A 19,356-nucleotide genomic window follows, 5' to 3' on the forward strand; every position below is an offset into this window, starting at 1 on the left:
CCAGCAGCGGTTAAACAAACAATCAGTTCAAAGGATCAGGTATTCTACTTTAAGAGGATATAATGAAAGCCGAGGGTAAACAACTGCTCATTTGGAAAGAAATGATTCTGGTGGCTCTCTGGTATGGCTGCACTGATACATATTTTATTTAATTGAAACACAAGTAATTTCCCCTCATAAAATGGGGTCAATGTGAAAAAAAGCTCTAAACACGAGGATGTTGGTTTGGTCTGAACTTAAGCCATGTTTACACAAAAATGATTTCTGGTGAAAATGGAAGAGTTTTGTTGCGTTTGTAAAGTTAACTTACTTGAAAATAGCAAAGGTTTTCTCTGACAACAGCACAATTTGAGAGCGGGTTCCAGAGTGCAACGGTTCAAAAACGGCCAAGTGTCCATTGTTGTGTAAACAGAAAAAATAGATATTTTCTGTCAGGGAATCCATGGTTCATGTGCAGTATGACGTAAAACATAACGGCTTCCTACAATCCACAGAAGAAGAAACTATTGACAATGGCGGATAATAGGGGTTGAATGACTACATAATTTTTAAACTCGACATTAACATAATAAAACTCGAGTAGAACTCGAGTAGTTGATGACGTCATAGGATCTCAAGATGAAAAAATAAATAAAAAATAAAACCGCAAAAAAAAAACTCATTTATTATTTACAAAAAAAAAGACCAACAAAACATTGGGAGAGTATATTATGCTCCTACCATTCATCATACTGCAAATAAGTCACAGGAAAACCAAAACTACTGTATTAGTTATTATTAAGCTACAAAAGTGAAAGAAATAACGTGCAGCACGTCAAAAATGAAACTAAAAACAGTGGGGGGTAGACCTCCCTGCACAACCGCCAGCTGTGATGCACATTAGGTTTAGTTTTAGAGATTAATATGTTTATAGGTTTTTTTAATAGGTTTAGAGATTAAGATTTTTTGCTTTTAGTTTATTTCAATTCAATTCAATTCTGTTTAATTATATAGCGCCAAATCACAACAAAGTTGTCTCAGGGCACTTTACAGGAACATTCACATACATAAAAGCCAATTAGAAGTTCTCTATCTAAGGAGACCAGCAGACAAGTGGAATCTTGGCTTCGTAGCAGTCTCCCATCCTGAGCAAGCACAGTGGCAACAGTGGAAAGGAAAAACTCCCTTTCCCCCCCCCCCTTTTAAAAGGAAGAAACCTCCAGCAGAACCAGGCTCAGGACAAGCGGCCATCTGCTTTGACCGGCTGGTTGAGAGGACAGGAAGGAAAGACAGACGAACACAGAATGGTAGGTCCAGGTGTACCTGAAAGACAAAAAGAAAACATGTTAAGGATAAAAAAAAAAATTACAAATACAAAACAGGTTGAGTAAAGTAAGTAAAGAGAGCAGCAGAGTGAAAATTGTGGTCAGTTTGTCCTCCAGCAGTCTAAACCTATAGCAGCATAACTAAGGGACAGCTCAGGAAACCCAAGCCAACCCTAACTATAGGATTTAGCTAAAAGGAAAGTCTTAAGTATCCTGATGCATGCTCAATAATCCAGGTAGAAAAATCCAAAAAAGTTCAATCTGGTCCTCTGGACATTCAAAAAAAAAAGAAGAAGAAAAAAAGAAAAGAAAAATAGAAACGTTTCGTCTCTCATCCGAGAGACTTCCTCAGTCTTAAGCCTTATTCTTGTCTTAAGTCTTAAAGTCTTAAGCCTAGTTTTAAAACTGGATAATCTCACAGACAGAGATTGGAAGTTGGTTCCACAAGAGAGGAGCCTGATAACTGAAAGCTATGCATCCCATTCTGTTTTTGTAAATTCTAGGAACCACAAGTAAACCTGCAGTCTGAGAGCGAAGTACTCTGTTAGGCAAATATGGAACAATAAGATCTGTAATATAAGATGGAACCAGGTTTTGAGAGCTTTGTAGGTTAGAAGTAAGATTTTGAATTCTATTCTGGATTTGACAGGGAGCCAATGGAGAGAAACTAAAATTGGAAAAATTTGATCTATCCTACTAACTCCAGTTAACACTCTGGCAGCAGCATTTTGGATCAACTGAAGACGTTTTAAAGAAGTATTTGGACATCCAGATAATAAACCATTGCAATAGTCCAGTCTAGACGTGACAAATGCATGGACCAGTTTTTCTGCAACATTTTCAGTTAAGATGTTTCTAATTTTAACATTACGCAGGTGGAAGAAGACAGTTCTAGTAACGTTTTTAATGTGGGGGATAAAAGACATGTCCTGATCAAAAATAACACCAAGATTTTTAACATTAGAGATGGAGGAAAGATTAATGCCATCTAAGGAGGGAGAAAGACTGAAAAATTAATTCCTAAAGTGCTCAGGTCCAAAAACCAAAACCTCAGTCTTGTCTGTGTTCAACAGGAGAAAATTAAGGGTCATCCAGGTTTTTATGTCTTTAAGACATGCTTGTAGTCTAAGTAGCTGATTGGATTCATTGGGTTTAATGGACAAATATAATTGTGTGTCATCAGCATAACAATGAAAATTTACCCCATGCTGTTTAATAACTTTACCTAATGGAAGCATATATAAAGTAAATAATATTGTTCCAAGCACTGAGCCCTGAGGAACTCCATGACTAACTTTGGTGTATGAAGAAGATTTATTATTTACATTTAAAAACTGGAATCTATCAGATAGATATGATTTAAACCATTTTAGAGCTGTTCCTGTAACCCCAATATCATATTCAAGCCTCTGTAGTAAAATATTGTGATCAACTGTATCAAATGCAGCATTGGGGACCAGGACCAGTATAGACACAAGTCCATTGTCTGAGGCCATGAGAATATCATTAGTGACTTTTACTAGTGCTGTTTCTGTGCTATGATAAGCTCTAAACCCTGACTGAAACTCTTCAAACAGATTATTTCTTTGTAGATGTTCACGCAACTGACCTGCAACTTTCTCTAGAATTTTTGAGATGAAAGTTGACTTGGACTTGGAGAAGGCGTTCGACCGCGTCCCTCGGGGGAACCCTGTGGGGGGTACTCTGGGAGTATGGAGTACCGGGCCCTTTGATATGGGCTGTTAGGTCCCTGTATGACCGGTGTCAGAGCCTGGTCCGCATTGCCGGCAGTAAGTCGGGCTTGTTCCAGGTGAAAGTTGGACTCCGCCAAGGTTGCCCTTTGTCACCGATTCTGTTCATAACTTTTATGGACAGAATTTCTAGGCGCAGCCAAGGTGTTGAGGGGATCTGTTTTGGTGGCCTTAGGATTGCGTCTCTGCTTTTTGCAGATGATGTGGTCCTATTGGCTTCATCAGATCATGATCTACAGCTTTCGCTGGAGCGGTTCGCAGCCGAATGCGACGCGGCCGGGATGAAGATCAGTTCCTCCAAATCCGAGGCCATGGTCTTGAGCCGGAAAAGGGTAGAGTGCCCTCTCTAGGTCAGGGAGGAGGTCCTACCCGAAGTGGAGGAGTTTAAGTATCTTGGGGTCTTGTTCACGAATGAGGGAAAAATGGAGCGTGAGATCGATAGGCGGATAGGTGCAGCGTCAGCAGTGAAGCAGGCGCTGTACAGGTCTGTCGTGGTGAAGAGAGAGCTGAGTCAAAAGGCAAAGCTCTCAATTTACCTATCGATCTACGTTCCCACCCTCATCTATGGTCACGAGCTTTGGGTTGTGACCGAAAGAATGAGATCTCGGATACAAGCGGCCGAAATGAGTTTTCTCCGCAGGGTGTCTGGGCTCTCCCTTAGAGACAGGGTGAGAAGCTCGATCATCCGGGAGGAACTCAGAGTAGAGCCGCTGTTTCTCCACGTCGAGAGGAGCCAGTTGAGGTGGCTTGGGCATCTGTTTAGGATGCCTTCTGGACGCCTCCCTGGTGAGGTGTTCCGGACACGTCCCACCGGAAGGAGGCCCAGAGGAAGACCCAGGACACGCTGGAGGGACTATGTTTCTCGGCTGGCCTGGGAACGCCTCGGGATTCCCCCGGAAGAGCTGGCCCAAGTGGCTGGGGAGAGGGAAGTCTGGTCCTCCCTACTTATGCTGCTACCCCCACGACCCGACCCCGGATAAGCAGAAGTAAATGGATGGATGGATGGATGGACTGTGTAGTCATTTAATGTAAACTCAAAGGTTAATAAAAAATGGTAGGACAGAATAGGATTTTGAGAAACTATTACCAAGTCCTTAATCTCTATACCATAGGTCAGAACGAGTAGATGTGTGGACATTTTGGGTAAAATCAAATGAGTCTATTAAATTATTAAAGGCTGTGTTTAAGCTATCACTCTCAACAGAGAGTGATAGCTTAAGCATAGCTGATAAAATCATCATAATGGGAGATTTCACTATTCATGTAGATACATGAATATTGAAATCTCCCATTATGATGATTCTATCAGTATTTAATAGTAAGTCGGTTAAGAATTCTGAGACTTCAGACAAAAACTGAGAGAAAGCGCCTGGTGGACGATATACAACAACTAGTAAAAGTGGCTTTTCTGATTTCCATTTTGGATGAGAAAGACTGAGGGACAGTGATTCAAAAGAATCATAACTAATAACTGGTTTGGTATTAATCAATAATCCTGAGTGAAAAATAGAAGCTACTCCTCCACCTCGGCCATTTGTTCTACGAACATGAAAATTTAAATAATTAACAGGAGTGGATTCATTTATACTAACAAAATCCTCCTGTTGTAGCCAAGTTTCTGTCAGACAGAATAAATCAATATGATGATCAGTTATCAGTTCATTAACTAACAGGGATTTAGAGGAAAGAGATCTGATGTTCAATAATCCACATTTAATGATTTTATGATTTTGCTCTGGTAAAGTAATTGTGTTTATTTTAATCAGATTTTTATGGTTTATATTTTTAGAGCTGATTTTTGGTTTATTTAATTTGAGCCGTGGGCGAATTGACACTGTTTCAATGTGGGTGTGGTTGGGTAACAGAGGAGAAGCAGCAGAGAGGTGTGGAGGACTACAACTATGCTTCCTGGACTGGAACCTGGGTTGTCAATAATTTGGGGGATAAACAAAATCAGCCATATTTCTAGAAAGAAGAGCGGCTCCATCCAAAGTGGGATGGATGCCATCTCTCCGCATCAGACCAGGTTTTCCCCAGAAAGAACTCCAGTTATCTATGTAGCCCACGTCGTTGTCAGAACACCACCTGGACACCCAGCGGTTAAACGACGACATACGGCTAAACATGTCATCGCTGGTCAGGTTGGGGAGGGGGCCGTAGAAAACTACGGAGTCCGACATGGTTTTAGCAAAGTCACACACCAAAGCAACATTAATTTTAGTGACCTCCAATTGGCGTAACCGTGTGTCTTTAACGCCAACGTGAATAACAATCTTACTGTATTTAGCCTTAGCCTTAGTCAGCAGTTTCAGATAAGATTCTATGTCACCCGCTCTGGCCCCCGGAATGCATTTGACTATGGCCGCTGGAGTCCCTAAAGCCACGTTTCGGACTATGGAGCTTCCAATTACCAGGGTCTGCTTCTCAGCGGGTGTGTCACTGAGCGAGGAAAATCGATTAGAAACGTGAATGGATCGGTGGTGAACTGGGGGCTTAGCCTTAGCACTACGCTTGCTCCGGACTGTCACCCAGCCGGCCTGGGGTCCCGGCTGCTCGGGGTCTGCTGGAGGACCGCTAACGGGAGCTAGCCTCTGTGGTTCCGTGCTGTCTATGGGGACCTGGCTAGCTACTGGTTTTTCTACAGCGTGGAGCCGAGCTTCCAGTTCAGACAGCCTCTCCTCCAAAGCTACCATAAGACTACATTTGTTACATGTATCATTACCACTAAAGGAGGCAGAGGAGTAACTAAACATCTGACACACGGAGCAAGAGAAAACAGAGGAAGCAGGGAGAGAAGCAGCAGCCATGCTAAGCTAATGCTAGCAGGAGCTAGCAGAGCCAAATACACCAATAAAAAACGAGAATTGTTGAAAGATAAGAGGTGCACTATCCAACAATAGAAAAACAACTATACAAAGTGTTTGTGAACTAGAATGAAAAACTGTGCAAAAGACAGATAAATCCAGAAAACAGAGATGACTCGAGCAAACAATTCACTCGAGCTAGCAACAGACAAACAGGAAATGACACAATACGTCTCACCATGAACGTGCAAAATCACACCAGTTTATGAAACAAGGTCAGAGGAAGCTGGTTCTGGTTTGGTCGATTGGACCTGGTGTTACACACATGTCACACACGGTGTTACGGTGTTGTTTCTGTGACCTGCAACAGTGCATGCAACACCGCCCCCTACGGTCACAATATACGGTGGTCACAGAATATGGTATAACACCAGTTCGCAACGAGCTTTAAACAGTCATGAAGTTGATTTTCTGTTTCCTTACGGTAGTTAAACTGGAAGATTTGTCTTTAGTTAAATTTTTCATACTACTGATGTATTTCTACCTGTTTGACAAGACTGGGCCTGCTCCGCTCAGTCCATCTGCTGGGAGGAATCAATTTGGTAGCTTCTATTAGTAGCCTGGTGCGGATCACGTGACACAATGACGTCACCACGAATACTCGACGTGAAATTTAAAAACTTGATAGATGTCCTAGAAATCGACCTGTCGATTACTCGAGTAGTCTGTTAAAGCCCTAGCGGATACCAGAGTATTGTTTGTGCTTCTGATTCTTAGGTCGTTTTCACACCTGATAGTCCGGTAGATTCGGCTCAATTGGGGACCAAAACTCAGTACATTTGTTTACATTTTCAGCTGGTACGGTTCACATTCACATTGCACTGAGTCAATCAAGCTAACCTGCCCCCCCCCCCCACACACACACACACACACACTTGTGGTGACGCTGCACCAAGAACTACTGAAGGAAACAACACGAAAATCACTGAAGAAGACACTGAGCGCAACTTATTTCTGGAAATAAAAACAAAACTGGAGTGGTGTCAAATTTTAACGGTTCTGGGATTTCTGTTTTGTCATTTTTCAACAATGGACTCAGCATGAGCAGAAGATGAGGCAGAAGACCATGGAGAATGTTATTTTTCACACGAGGCAGCTAAGACGGCTCCGTATGAGGTATGAGAAATGTGCGTTTGTTTGCCCTGTGCTGTAGACTACTTATTGCTTTTGGAGCGGTCTCCAGTCCGCTTGCATTCACAATGCATTCAAACAGCACTAGAGTTTACCTCAACCGAACCGAGACCTAGGTTTTCAGGTGGACCAGAGTTCGATTGTGCATTAACACCTCCACCTCCCCAAACGAACTGGACTTTCTAGGCAAATGTACTAGAGTTTGATTAAAGCAGACTGAATAGGGCTGGTGTGAATGCACCCTTATAATTCTATAAATCTAATTTCCCCAGGCTGCTTTCAGTTTGTACATCACGTGTGCTTTTGTTATGGCAGTTTTCTCATGAGAGAAACGTTAGAACGTTTAGAACGTTTTTATTTGTACATTTAGAGTTTCAAGTGTGGGCAGCACAGTGGCGCAACTGGTAGAGCTGCTGCCTCTCAGTGAGCAGGTCCCTAGTTCAAATCCCAGTCCGGCAGCATTTCTGGTTGGAGTTTACATGTTCTCTCCGTACATGCGTGGCTCTAGGACAACAAATGGCAGAGCAAATAACGGTTTTTGCAGAGGATGTGTGTGAAGGTGACACGAGTTTGGTTTAAAACATCATTTAATGATGAAAGTGTCTATTTTTAGCCAGTCTGTCAGCTCGGATGACCTGACAGCGGCTCCCTCTCACATCCTCCACACGAAATGAGCTGGTGGCAAGACATTCCACGGCCGTCTTGCTGAACGTCACCGCAGCCCCGCCCGTCAGAGACTGGCTCTCTTCATCCCGGCAACAGAGTGTCCAACGTTTTCCCAGAGATCCCCAGCAGACGGCGCCCTGGGCCAACAAATCCCAGAGCTCACGAGGAAAAGATTCAAAATGACGTTCTGCAGAGGGTGTGTGGAAAGATGACACAATGTTGAAATAAAACATCATTCAATGATCAAGTGTCTGTTTTTAGCCAGTCTGTAAGCTCGTATGAACTCACAGCGGCTGCGCACACATCCTCCACAAAAATGAGCTGGTGTCCTAAAATAAAGGTTTTTCAAACTCACCGTTGCTCCAGACATGACGTGATGCTCACAGAACACAACAGTCGTAAGCGAAATAACTTGTAGTCAACTCGAGCTGCACGATCTTCACCCAAGTGGTGTCAAACGCGCACTCGCGCGACGCAAACAGCCTTCACCCAAACGGCATTGTGTTGATGATGGTGCACACAAAGCTCCCCGGCGTTCACTGGCTCACATCGGCATAAATGTGGGACCGCAGGTTGGGTCCGGTGAAGGACCTCGTTCTCAGCAAGAGCGACACATGCCTCACCGAACCAAATGCGTGCCGCCGCGGCGCAGGCAGATTTCATCCACCGCGTCTCAGCATTCGGCCGCTCACGGCAGCATAAGTGTGAGACAGCTGAGCGAACCCACTGACGAGTCTCGCCTCCAGCGAGAGCGGTGCGCGTCCCACCAGAGAAAACGTGTGCTCCCACAGGGCTTGCAGCCTTCACTCAAACGGCACGGCATAGATGAAGTCGTGCTCACCGCTTCTCAGCGCTCGCCCGCTCATGGCAACATAGATGCGTGATCTCAAAGTGAACCCAGCGCAGGACACTGCTCACGGCAGGAGCGACACACGTTTCACGGCAGTGGCGTCAAACGCGCGGCCCCACGGCGTCATCAGCTGTCACACGCTTCGCTTCAACACACACCGGCTCACCTAGACATGAAGGTGGATCCGCGGTCCGAACGCAGCACACAGGCACGTTCAGAGTCCTTTCGAGGAAGCCTCGCCTTGGGTCATGCGGAAAACATTCCCGCGACACATGATGGTGGTCGAGGCGGTGAACTGGATGACATCCGTACAAACGCGTCATTTAAACGCGCGTCCACTCCACAAACGTTACGCGGAGTGGCTAAAAACATGCTCGCCAGACAGATGGATGGCCAGGTTGTTAAGCTAGGGTTACATGTTGCAATTTGCAACCCGACCCCCTCCATTTGGAGGAATTTTAGAGACGGTCCTGTCATCACCAGACCAAATCTCATTTCTCAATGCAGAAATCCAAGAACTTCTGGTAAAATAAGTGATCTCCAGGGTTCCCAACGGAGAGGAAAACACTGGGTTTTACTCACGTTACTCCCTGGTTCCCAAATAAATGGGAGGAACAAGACCGATTTTGGACTTGTCAGTTTTCAAAAAGGCGATCATGGACAGACCGTTTCACATGTTGACAACCAGACAGCTGTTGGACAACATCCAGAGAAACGACTGGTTTGTTTCCGTCGACCTGAAAGATGCCTTTTTTCACATACCGATCATCCCAAAACACAGAAAATTCCTGCGTTTCTCCTTTCAAGGGATGAAGTATCAGTACAACAGGCTGCCGTTTGGGTATTCCCTCGCGCCTCGTACGTTCTCAAAGTGTGTGGAGACGGCCCTGCAACCGTTACACAGAGCAGGGATGAGAGTTTTGTTTTACCTGGATGATCTGTTGCTGCTGTCACGCTCCAGACAGGAGGCAGCGAGACAGGCAGCTGACATCACACCTGTTAATTCTGGGCTTCGCCATAAATTGGAAGAAAAGCTCGATTTTCCCGGCCCAGACAATTGTTTATCTGGGAGTGGAGCTAAACTCGACCACCATGAGGGCTCGTGTATCACAAACGAGAATCGACACTCTAAAAGACCAGCTCTGCCACGTAAGACCTGGCAGAGTGATAACAGCTGTTTCCGTCATGAAGCTGTTAGGAATGATGTCATCAGCTCACACAGTGGTCCCGCTGGGTTTATTACACATGAGATGCCTCCAGAGGTGGTTTGTGTGTCTGTGTGTGGATCCAGTAAGACAAAAGAGACGGATGATCACTGTTCCTCCCTCCGTGAGAGCAGACCTCCGACACTGGAGAAACACCCAGGTTCTGTCGGAGGGAGTCCCCGTCAGCAGACCCACATCCCACGTGTCAATATTCATAGACGCGTCACTGTCAGGCTGGGGGGGGACATGCCTGTCTCAAGCTCTAGGGGCGCTGTGGCCCCATCACACATTAGCCCACATAAATGTTTGGAGTGTCGCACGGTTCTGAACGTGATTCAACACTTTGCTCCTGTGCTGCAGACTCAACACGTTTTGATTCACACAGACAACAAGGTGACTGCTGCATACATAAACCGGCATGGGGGTGTGCACTCAGCGCAGATGTTACACATTGCGTGAAAACTACTGTGTTGGGCACACCAAAATCTCTCCATCAGAGCAGTTTACATATCCAGTGTTCTGAACAAAGGGGCAGATGTGATGTCCAGGGGCGGTCCACGTCATGGGGACTGGACTCTCCATCCAGACCCGATGGCTCAGACATGGCAGAAATTTGGCAAAGCGGCTGTGGACCTATTTGCGAAATGAGAAAATGCTCAGTGTCAACTACGGTTTTCTCTGAGCCCACGAGATGAACCACCGCTGGGGGTGGATGTGTTTGTCCACAGCCCATGGCCCAAAATGCTTCTGTACGCATTTCTTCCACCTCCTCTGATCTTACGGTTCCTGAACCGAGTTCAGGATGAAGGATTAACAACTCTCCTGGTGGCCCCCGAGCGTGTGAGCGCACCATGGTTCCCAGTTCTGCAACGCCTCCTGTCGGGGCACCCGTGGAAACTGCCGTGGAGGGAGGACAGAAATTTGGCGTCCAACATGATTAAAACGTACGCTGCATCGATCTCTTCCTGCCCCGAAGGGTTTGGAGACAGAACCGCTTTTAATCATCCACTGATGAAACGTTTTCTAAAAGGTGTACAGAGACGCAGGCCTGTTTCACGCCCACTTGTTCCACAGTGGGATTTAACGCTGGTCCTGCAGGCCCTGATCAAAGCTCCATTTGAGCCTCTGGATCAGGTTCCATTTAAATTCTTGTCTCTTAAAACAGCCCTGCTGCTTGCTTTAACATCCGCTAAGAGAGTGAGTGATTTATCTGCACTCTCTGTCGCTCCGTCATGTATCAGAATTCAGGCTGACGGCAGCTCAGCTGATTTAAGACCAAACCCAGCTTTTATGCCTAAAAACATCACGAGCTCTTTTAAATCAAGAGCGATATCGTTGGAGGGGTTTTTTCCCTCCCCCCCCCCCACAGATCAGAAGAAGAAGCGTCTTTCCATCTTCTCTGTCCGGTGCGGGCGTTGACGTGTTACATAGCGCGCACAGATGCAATGTGTCAAACTCGACATCTGTTTGTGCATTATAGAGATGCATCTGCAGGTCGCCTGTTATCCACCCAGCACTTGTCACACTCTCTGTGTGAGGCCATTTCTGAAGCTTACAGAGCATCAGATTTAGCGCCTCCTGACAACCTCAGGGCACACTCGACCAGGGGTATTACATCTTCGACTGCTTTGCATAATGGTATGACAATGCAGGATATTTACACTGCGACCGCGTGGTCAACACCCTGCTCATTCATTCACTTTTATCTACGTGATGTGACGGCTCCTTCAATGACCCATGAACTGATTAGTGACAATAGAACCAATTTTACAGAATGAATATTGTTGTTTCATGGAACTCCGTTTAACTCACATCTGTCTGCATGCATTACAGTGTGAGATGTGGTTATCAGTCACAAGTTGTGATTGTTATTTTGGTTCTATTGTCACTAATCAGTTCATGACTATTGTTTTCAATCAGTTTATTTGATTAATAATCAGCTCTCTTGTTATTATTAATCTGTTCATACTGTTCAGCCGTAAACTGGTTGGTTCATGGCTCCTTTTCAGCACTTTTCCCTCCCCGTTGGAACTTTTCCGGGGCGTTCATGCATTCAGAACGCATAGTTACACAACATGCGTCTGTGCATGGCACAAATAATTACGCAATGCGTAATTATGTAAATGGGGAGCTGAGTGACAAGACGGTTTTTTGGGGGGCAAGCTTCTGCTTCATACGGTGTTCGAATGGACCCATGAGGACCACATCTGCTTCGCCCTTAATCCATCAGCGACAGCCTTAAAGGGTGAAGCCTATACGAAATAGAACATTGGTTACGTACTGTAACCCCATATTCTATGAGTATAGGCGTAGCCCTTTAAGCGTCGGGCCTCACTGGCTCCTGAATGGCTGAAGAAAAAGCTATTTGGGAGCCGATTACCCGCTATTAACGTAATTTATACGGACCGAGTGGGGCCCACACAGCAGGTGGGCGTGGAATAAATTTTTCAGTGTGATGCTTCACATATCGGGATAAACCCATCAGCGACAGCCTTAAAGGGCTACGCTTATACTCATAGAATCTGGGGTTAGAGTACGTAACCAACGTTCTACGTCTACCGTTGCTGCGCAAAGAAAAGTTGTAGGAAGAATGTTTTCATGTAAATTTGTTAATAGAAATGGGAAAAAAAAATCAGTTTTCATTGGATCATTGTCGTGTAAACAGGGCTTAAGACCTCGTCCACACGGGAACAGGTTTTCTCCTGAACAATCTTTTTATTTGTTCTTGTAAAGACTGCACCATTTCTGCAAATGTTTTCAGAAGCCGAAAATGACTGAAAATGCTTTAATAACCATTCCATTTCTGCATGTGGATCGGTAATACTGGTGCATAAAACTTACAAAAACTGTTTAAACAACAAAAAGCAAAAGCTGAGATGAGAAAAATCTGAATCCATTCTACGGACTGTCAATAAAGTGGAAGTGTCCACCTTCAATCATATCTACTGACTTGGAGTTATGTTAGTCCAAATGAGTGCACATATCAAGTGTCGACTGGAAGGAAAAGGGTTTTCTCATGGCATTAAACATTAGCTTAAATAGTTTTATACACAAGTCTTGGTCTTAGAAAAAGTCTTCCTATTTAAATTATTTTTAGATGAATACTCAATGTCGTATTTTCTGCAACATCTGTGTTGTTGACAAATTATCAAAGTGATAAAAACCTTTTTAACCTTAGACCATTTTGGTGTAGGGGGTTTTGTTCTGCTCTGTTCAGTATAATGTTGTCTATCAGACTTGTGTACTTGTCAGTATAATACAGTGCACAGGGTGGCATGGTGGTGCTGTTAGTAGAGCGGTTGCCTCTCAACAAAAAGGTTGCCGGATCAAATCCTGGTTGGGGCCCTGTCTGGGTGTAGTTTGCATGCTTTCTCCATGCTGCATGGGTTTTCTCTGAGTACTCCAGATTCCTCCCACAGACCAAAAACATGCATGTTAGGCTGATTGGTAACTCTGAATTGTCTCTAGGTGTAAGTGAGAGAGTGAATGGTTGTTTGTCTCTGTGTCCCTGTGAATGACCGAAGACCTGTCCAGGGTGTCCCCCACCTCCCCAGTGCCTGCTGTATATGGTCACCAGTGACCCCATGACCCAAAATGGAAAAAGCTGGTAAAAGATAATGGATGGATGTTTGAACTCAAGGCTGAAAAAAAAATGGAAAAATTTGACATACTCATCTAAACCTAACAGACTGGACAAACAGTAAATATTGGTATTTTTACAAATAAAGTACATCTTTGGCAGTTTTGAACTAATGGCATTTACCATTTTTAAGCAACTCCTACACAGTCAGTTCATTTTTGTGCCTTTTCAAGTGAAGAATCTCAAAAGCACAACGTGAAATAATGGCTTTAAATCCTTAAAAAGAAACATGTAAAATGAGCTGAAATGGATTATTTTAATTTCACAGCTAAATATGCATCAAGCTAACAGCTAAACCCTAAAATATATGTTTTACACAAATCTGCATGTGTGTATGTAAAATCTGTTTAATGAGTTTATGAACAAAAGCTCTTGGTCTTTCATATTTATTTTGTTTCTCTTCAGGTATTATAACATAAACATACGTATTTCCTGCCTGTTAGCATGTTGTTGGAAAGTTATGATCATGGTCTAAACGTGTCTCATGAATTATCATAATTTTCCAACATGTTTTCACCAGTGTTTGTGTGTCCTTTAGCAAAATATCATCTGATTGTAAGAAACATAAAAATGAATATTGAGCAAAAGGTTTCAATGTGGTAGTAGCTGAGAGTCACTCACTACACATCATCTGAGAGTAACATCTCACAATAATGCATCAGATTGTGAATATCATTATTTCAAAGTTTGACCAAAATGGCTACATTGCTGCCATTTGTCATCCTGAGATTATTTTAGATTAAACTCAGTCATAAAAGATGAACATTCCAACTAACACTGCTGGGACTTGTGTCCCCCGTCATGGAACGAAGAGGGGTATTAAAAAAAAAAGTCAAATTGTGCATCATAAGACAAGGATAACTTGAAAAATAAGTGATGACTTCCATTTTCTCTTGTAAAAAAGTCTCTCTTGTAAATGAGTCCCCCGAGGCTCAGTGGGATTAACTTGTATAAATAAAGACTGAATTAATTAATTTTGGTGTGCAGCAGCATCTAAGTATAAGAAAAGTCACTACTGAAAATGGACTTGCCATGTCAAAATCCAAGATGGCCACCACCATAGACACACACACACACACACACACACATATATATATATATATATATATATATATATATATATGGGGGAGGTGGTAGACCAACCACCCCCATCATTAAAGAGTTTTTGTTCTTCTGTCGGCTGCAACCACAGCCCACCGAGCTACCACAGCCTTCTGTGTGGAGCAGAGAGGAGCAGCTGGTGGGGGTTAAAGGCCTTGCTCAAGGGCCCAGAGTAGAGCAGATGAGGGTGGAGGCAGGGGTGGGGCTTCAACTTTCCCTCACACCCACATTTTGATGTTGTTGGTCCGGGGGATCTAACTGACGGCCTTACAATCACAGGCTCACCTTCTTTAACTACAGTAACACCACTATTTGAGAGAGTTATGCATTCTAGTTTTTTTGTTGCCTAAAAATGTAGTTTCCTTGAATGATTGGATTGGTGGGGGGGGGGGGGGTCTTGTGGTGGTTGAAGATTAATCTATGCTGACAAAGACCACCATTGGTTACCCCTTGACTCCAACATTGCGCCTGGATAAAATGTCTCCCTCCACTCACCAGGTTCCTGTCATTCCCCGATCTGTTACAGAAGCACGATATGTGGTGTACTTCCGGGTTGCACTGATCGCTGTTGTTTATGAATAAAAACTGTCTTAATTTACTTAGAAAAGTATGTGCTCTATCTCCACCGATCTTCATCTAGCTCATTTACGCCACTCGTATTTTTGTTACAAATCATTGGTTAAGATGATATGTGACGCATTAGACCTAACCCCTGAATGAGAAAAACCCTGCAATATACAGAATGAATTATTTCTATGGTGAAACAGCGCCATTCAGTGGTGAAGATGCATATCATTTAAACTATGACGTAAATATACCGATGATTTTGACGGAAATACGAGTGGCGTAAATTAGCAACATTAAAATCGATGGAGATAGAGCACTTACTTTCCTAAGTAAAATAAGACAGTTCTTATTCATAAATAGAATTATACCAGTACATAAAAAAAGAAACTGTCCAGATGACCTGACTGAAAAATGTTGGATAGTATACCTGGATTATTGAGCATGGACTTTGTTGTTTTCAACCAGTTTGACAAGACTGTCAACAAGGAAGAAGGCCGGCAATGAAGGAGGGGGCGTACCAAAGAGACCATCTTATCACAAGCAGAACTGGTTTGTTCCACTTTGGAGTAAGCTGTTGGGGGAAGAATCAGTTTTGTTGTGTGTTTCCTTGACTGATGAAGCCTTCCGGACCGAAGGTGAAACGTTTCAGCACAAAAAAAGAAAAAAAGAAACTGTCCAGATGACCTGACTGAAAAATCTTGGACCAGTACATTTTCCTTAATCTAGCATATTCATCGACGACCTGGAAATATTCCTTTTAGCGCATGCACAAATGAGCTACACTATGGATGGAGTTCCACAGCAGATCGGGGATCGACAGTTTCATCACCCACTATCAAAAAAGAACAACCCTCCCTCTGTTTTTATCCACAGTGTAATTCCTCCCCACTTGAATATCTGACAACAAAACATTTAGGTTTAATTCATTTTCTGTTCAGTTCCAGCCCAGAAAAACACTCTTCACCAAAACTACAAGCATTCACTCTTCTAATCTCTGAGTTTGTAAATGTAGTGTGCTTGGGACTGGCAGAGGCACATGTAGGCCTTTGTCCTCTCTGAGTCCACGGACAATAACCCTGATGTGTCCCTCAGTCAGAGCTTCCTTCAGAGCCTCCGTCCTGATGTGGAGTCATTTCTGCTGCTCATTGTGAATCCTCCTGAGCTCTCTCTAACGTCACGGCTCTGACAAACAGCAGCAGAATCTGAGTCTGTCACTTAAAATACAATGCCGTCAGATCTGTTACTTTAACCTTGAAGCAATTAGCTGTTGCTGAGCCGTAATGAATCCTGACATCGCTCCGCTGTGATGAAACCCCTAATTGCTCTGTAAAAACCGGAGCTTTTGACATCGCTGCTGACAGACTTTCTTTTCCTTCTTGCCTGTGCAGTCGCATGTGATGGCGCCTGGTTGAAACTTGAAAGGTAGCGGAGCTTCTCTGCCATCAGCTGTCCTGTCACTTGACAAAAAGGGAAAAGGAAAACTGGCTGGATTTGCTGAAATGATGAGGCCATTTAAACTGTGATATGTCGCAGCCCCGTGGCATCATTCAGCCCGGACTGCTGCTGATGTCCGTGGAAGTGGAGCCTCAGCTGCGAGCTGCTGCAGGAACCGCCTCAGACTTTAAATTGGTTCTCTCTGCTCCTTCAGATGAACGGACGGATTATTATTAGTTTCAAGACAATGCCACAAAGGACTAATATCACAAACACTCCCATCACTTGTGTTTTATAGGAGAGCAGAGTGACATCAATTCTACTAAAGGAAAGCAAAATTCAAATTAAATATTCTTTAAATAAAATAAATGTATTTGTGTAAAAAAATACTGTTCATTGAGAAACAATGACATAAGAGCACAATAAATGAGATGTTTGTCAAATTAAATATGTGCTTTTTCCTCATAACATTGTCCTTACAATTTCTTAAAGTGTTAATAAATCCTTAAGAAACCTTCATAAAATAATGAATAGATTAACTCTTTAAAAAAAATAAAGTGTTGACAAAATGTATCATTATTTAACATATGTATGCATTCCTTACAAACACTTCAGTGTAATATTAAATAGGTTATTAATCCATTATAAACTGTTTAAAATGATCAATAAATAGGTTATTATTCCGTTACACGCCTGATAAAGGTTTAATAGTTATTAAATCCTTTACAAACATTTATATAAAATTTATAAAAATAATTTCATTCCTTCACAGCACTTTGTAAATACATTAACAATCCATAACTATTTAAAATATACTATTAATCCTTTACAAACCCTTATAAAGGATTAATTAATATATTATTAATTGTTATATAAATTAATATAATATAATAACAGATAACTATTTTATTAACAGTTATAAAATATTAATACAAGTGTTATTTCTTTATCAGAAAGGAATACTAAACAGATTAAAATACTCTATAAATCTGTGTCAATTTTAACATTTTACACACTTTCATAAAGGATGAATAAATCTGTTTATTACTGTGATTTTGTGTTTTTAAAGTTATCTTAAAATAGTAAATAAATACGTTATAATTGTAGTTATTATTTAAATGAAAACAAGTTTTCACTGAGGTTGGTTTAATAAAATGAACGGTGACCAGATTTAAATGTTTCACTTCTGTTCAAAACGTTTTCACTAGATAAATTTTCATCATTAAACATTAATCTGGTATAAATGAATAAAACACACAAGTAGCAGAACCAGAGCAACATATAAGATGATAAACAAACAAACAAACAAACAAACAGATTTTCATCTTGGAGCTTGCGTCACTCTGAAATATGTTTTTTAATAATAATTTATAACGTGTTAAATTATGTGAAGCGCTCTCTGTAAATCGTTGCTCTTCCTGTTGGACATCTGTTCTGTTCAGCTCAAATAAATCTGCTTCTTATAGATGTGTTTGTTGTTGTTGTTGTTGTTGTTGTTTGTTTGTTTGTTTGTTTGTTTGTTTGTTTGTTTGTTTGGGGCAGCGCATTGGCGTCTCCACCGTGACGCGTCGCGCGCTCGGACCTCTGAGCTGTTTCCTGAAGAACAGACTGTTGATTGTAAGATGCAAACTTATAGAGAAGGATGCCCCCCACCCCCACCCCCCGAGCGGGCATGTGGGGGGTTAAACCTGGTGTTTAGTGAGTGATGCAGGAGATGTGATAACGAGAGGCCAGGAGAGCAAGTGTTACCTCATTACTGTAATGAAAAAGATCTCCAGCGTTACATCAGATGGAAGGAGTGGCAATTAAAGTCCCAACAAGGTTCCTCGAGGCAAGAGGGGGAAGAAAACGACTCTCTGAAGCCCATCTGTTCTGGATAATATGCGCCATGTTTTTTTCCCTTTCTTTTCTGTGAAAAAGAAGCTAATCCTCTTTATTCAAGTCCGCTGCCTTTTTTTTTCACTAGTGATTAAATTTGACCAAGAATGTCCCAAACCGAGCAGCTTGTCCCAACAAAAGACTAATATTAAGAAGAATAAAGTTATAAAAAGAAAAAACAGTTTAAAGCCAGACTCTGTGTTTTATAACATGTTTAATAAATCAGCAGAAATAAATCTTGATAATTTTTTTTCCCCGTTTATTAAAAAAATATTTAGGGTCGTTGAAAGACATGATCGCCCGCCGCCTGAGACAACTCGACCCTCACAGTGTTTACTGGGAATTATCCTCGGAAAAGATTAGACTGGACGTATTTGTGTTGGATAACTTCAACATCCAATAACGTGTCAATAAAATCTGTCCAGTGCTTAAAGAGATATTTTGCTAACAGATAAAGTCCAGCAGTTAATGCCAGCTACCACCAGACTTCCTTTTAGCCTAATATCTTTAAATCTGACTCCAGTTCAGCTGGCTGTGGCGGCCATCTTTAATTGGTTCAGTTAAATTATTCTTTCAGGACCTTTCAATATCATCCGACAGGTGGTTTATCTGATTTTTTGCTAACAGACAGAGACACAAACACAATCGTGTAGTCACGGATAAAAACATGATCGTCCGCCTCAACTTTCAGGCAAAAGTCTCCATTTATCATTTTATAATTGATCCTGTTCGAGCCTGTTGGCAAATAAATAAATCGATGATTATTAGAACTCCAGCGACACAGGATGGCAGCAGCACATTAATTCAGAGCTCCTGTAAGCCTCACACTGTTAATAATGGATTGGACCCCCCCCCCCCCCCCCCCCCCCCCCCAAAAAAAAAAAAGCTGCAACACCCCAGACCACAAAACCACGGGCGCCGGGCCGCAACGGACTGGGCGTGGCGGGGGGAAGGGGGTGGGGGCA

This window comes from Nematolebias whitei, chromosome 3 (assembly GCF_014905685.2).
Source record: "Nematolebias whitei isolate Nwh7 chromosome 3, NemWhi1, whole genome shotgun sequence".
Lineage (NCBI taxonomy): Eukaryota > Metazoa > Chordata > Actinopteri > Cyprinodontiformes > Rivulidae > Nematolebias > Nematolebias whitei.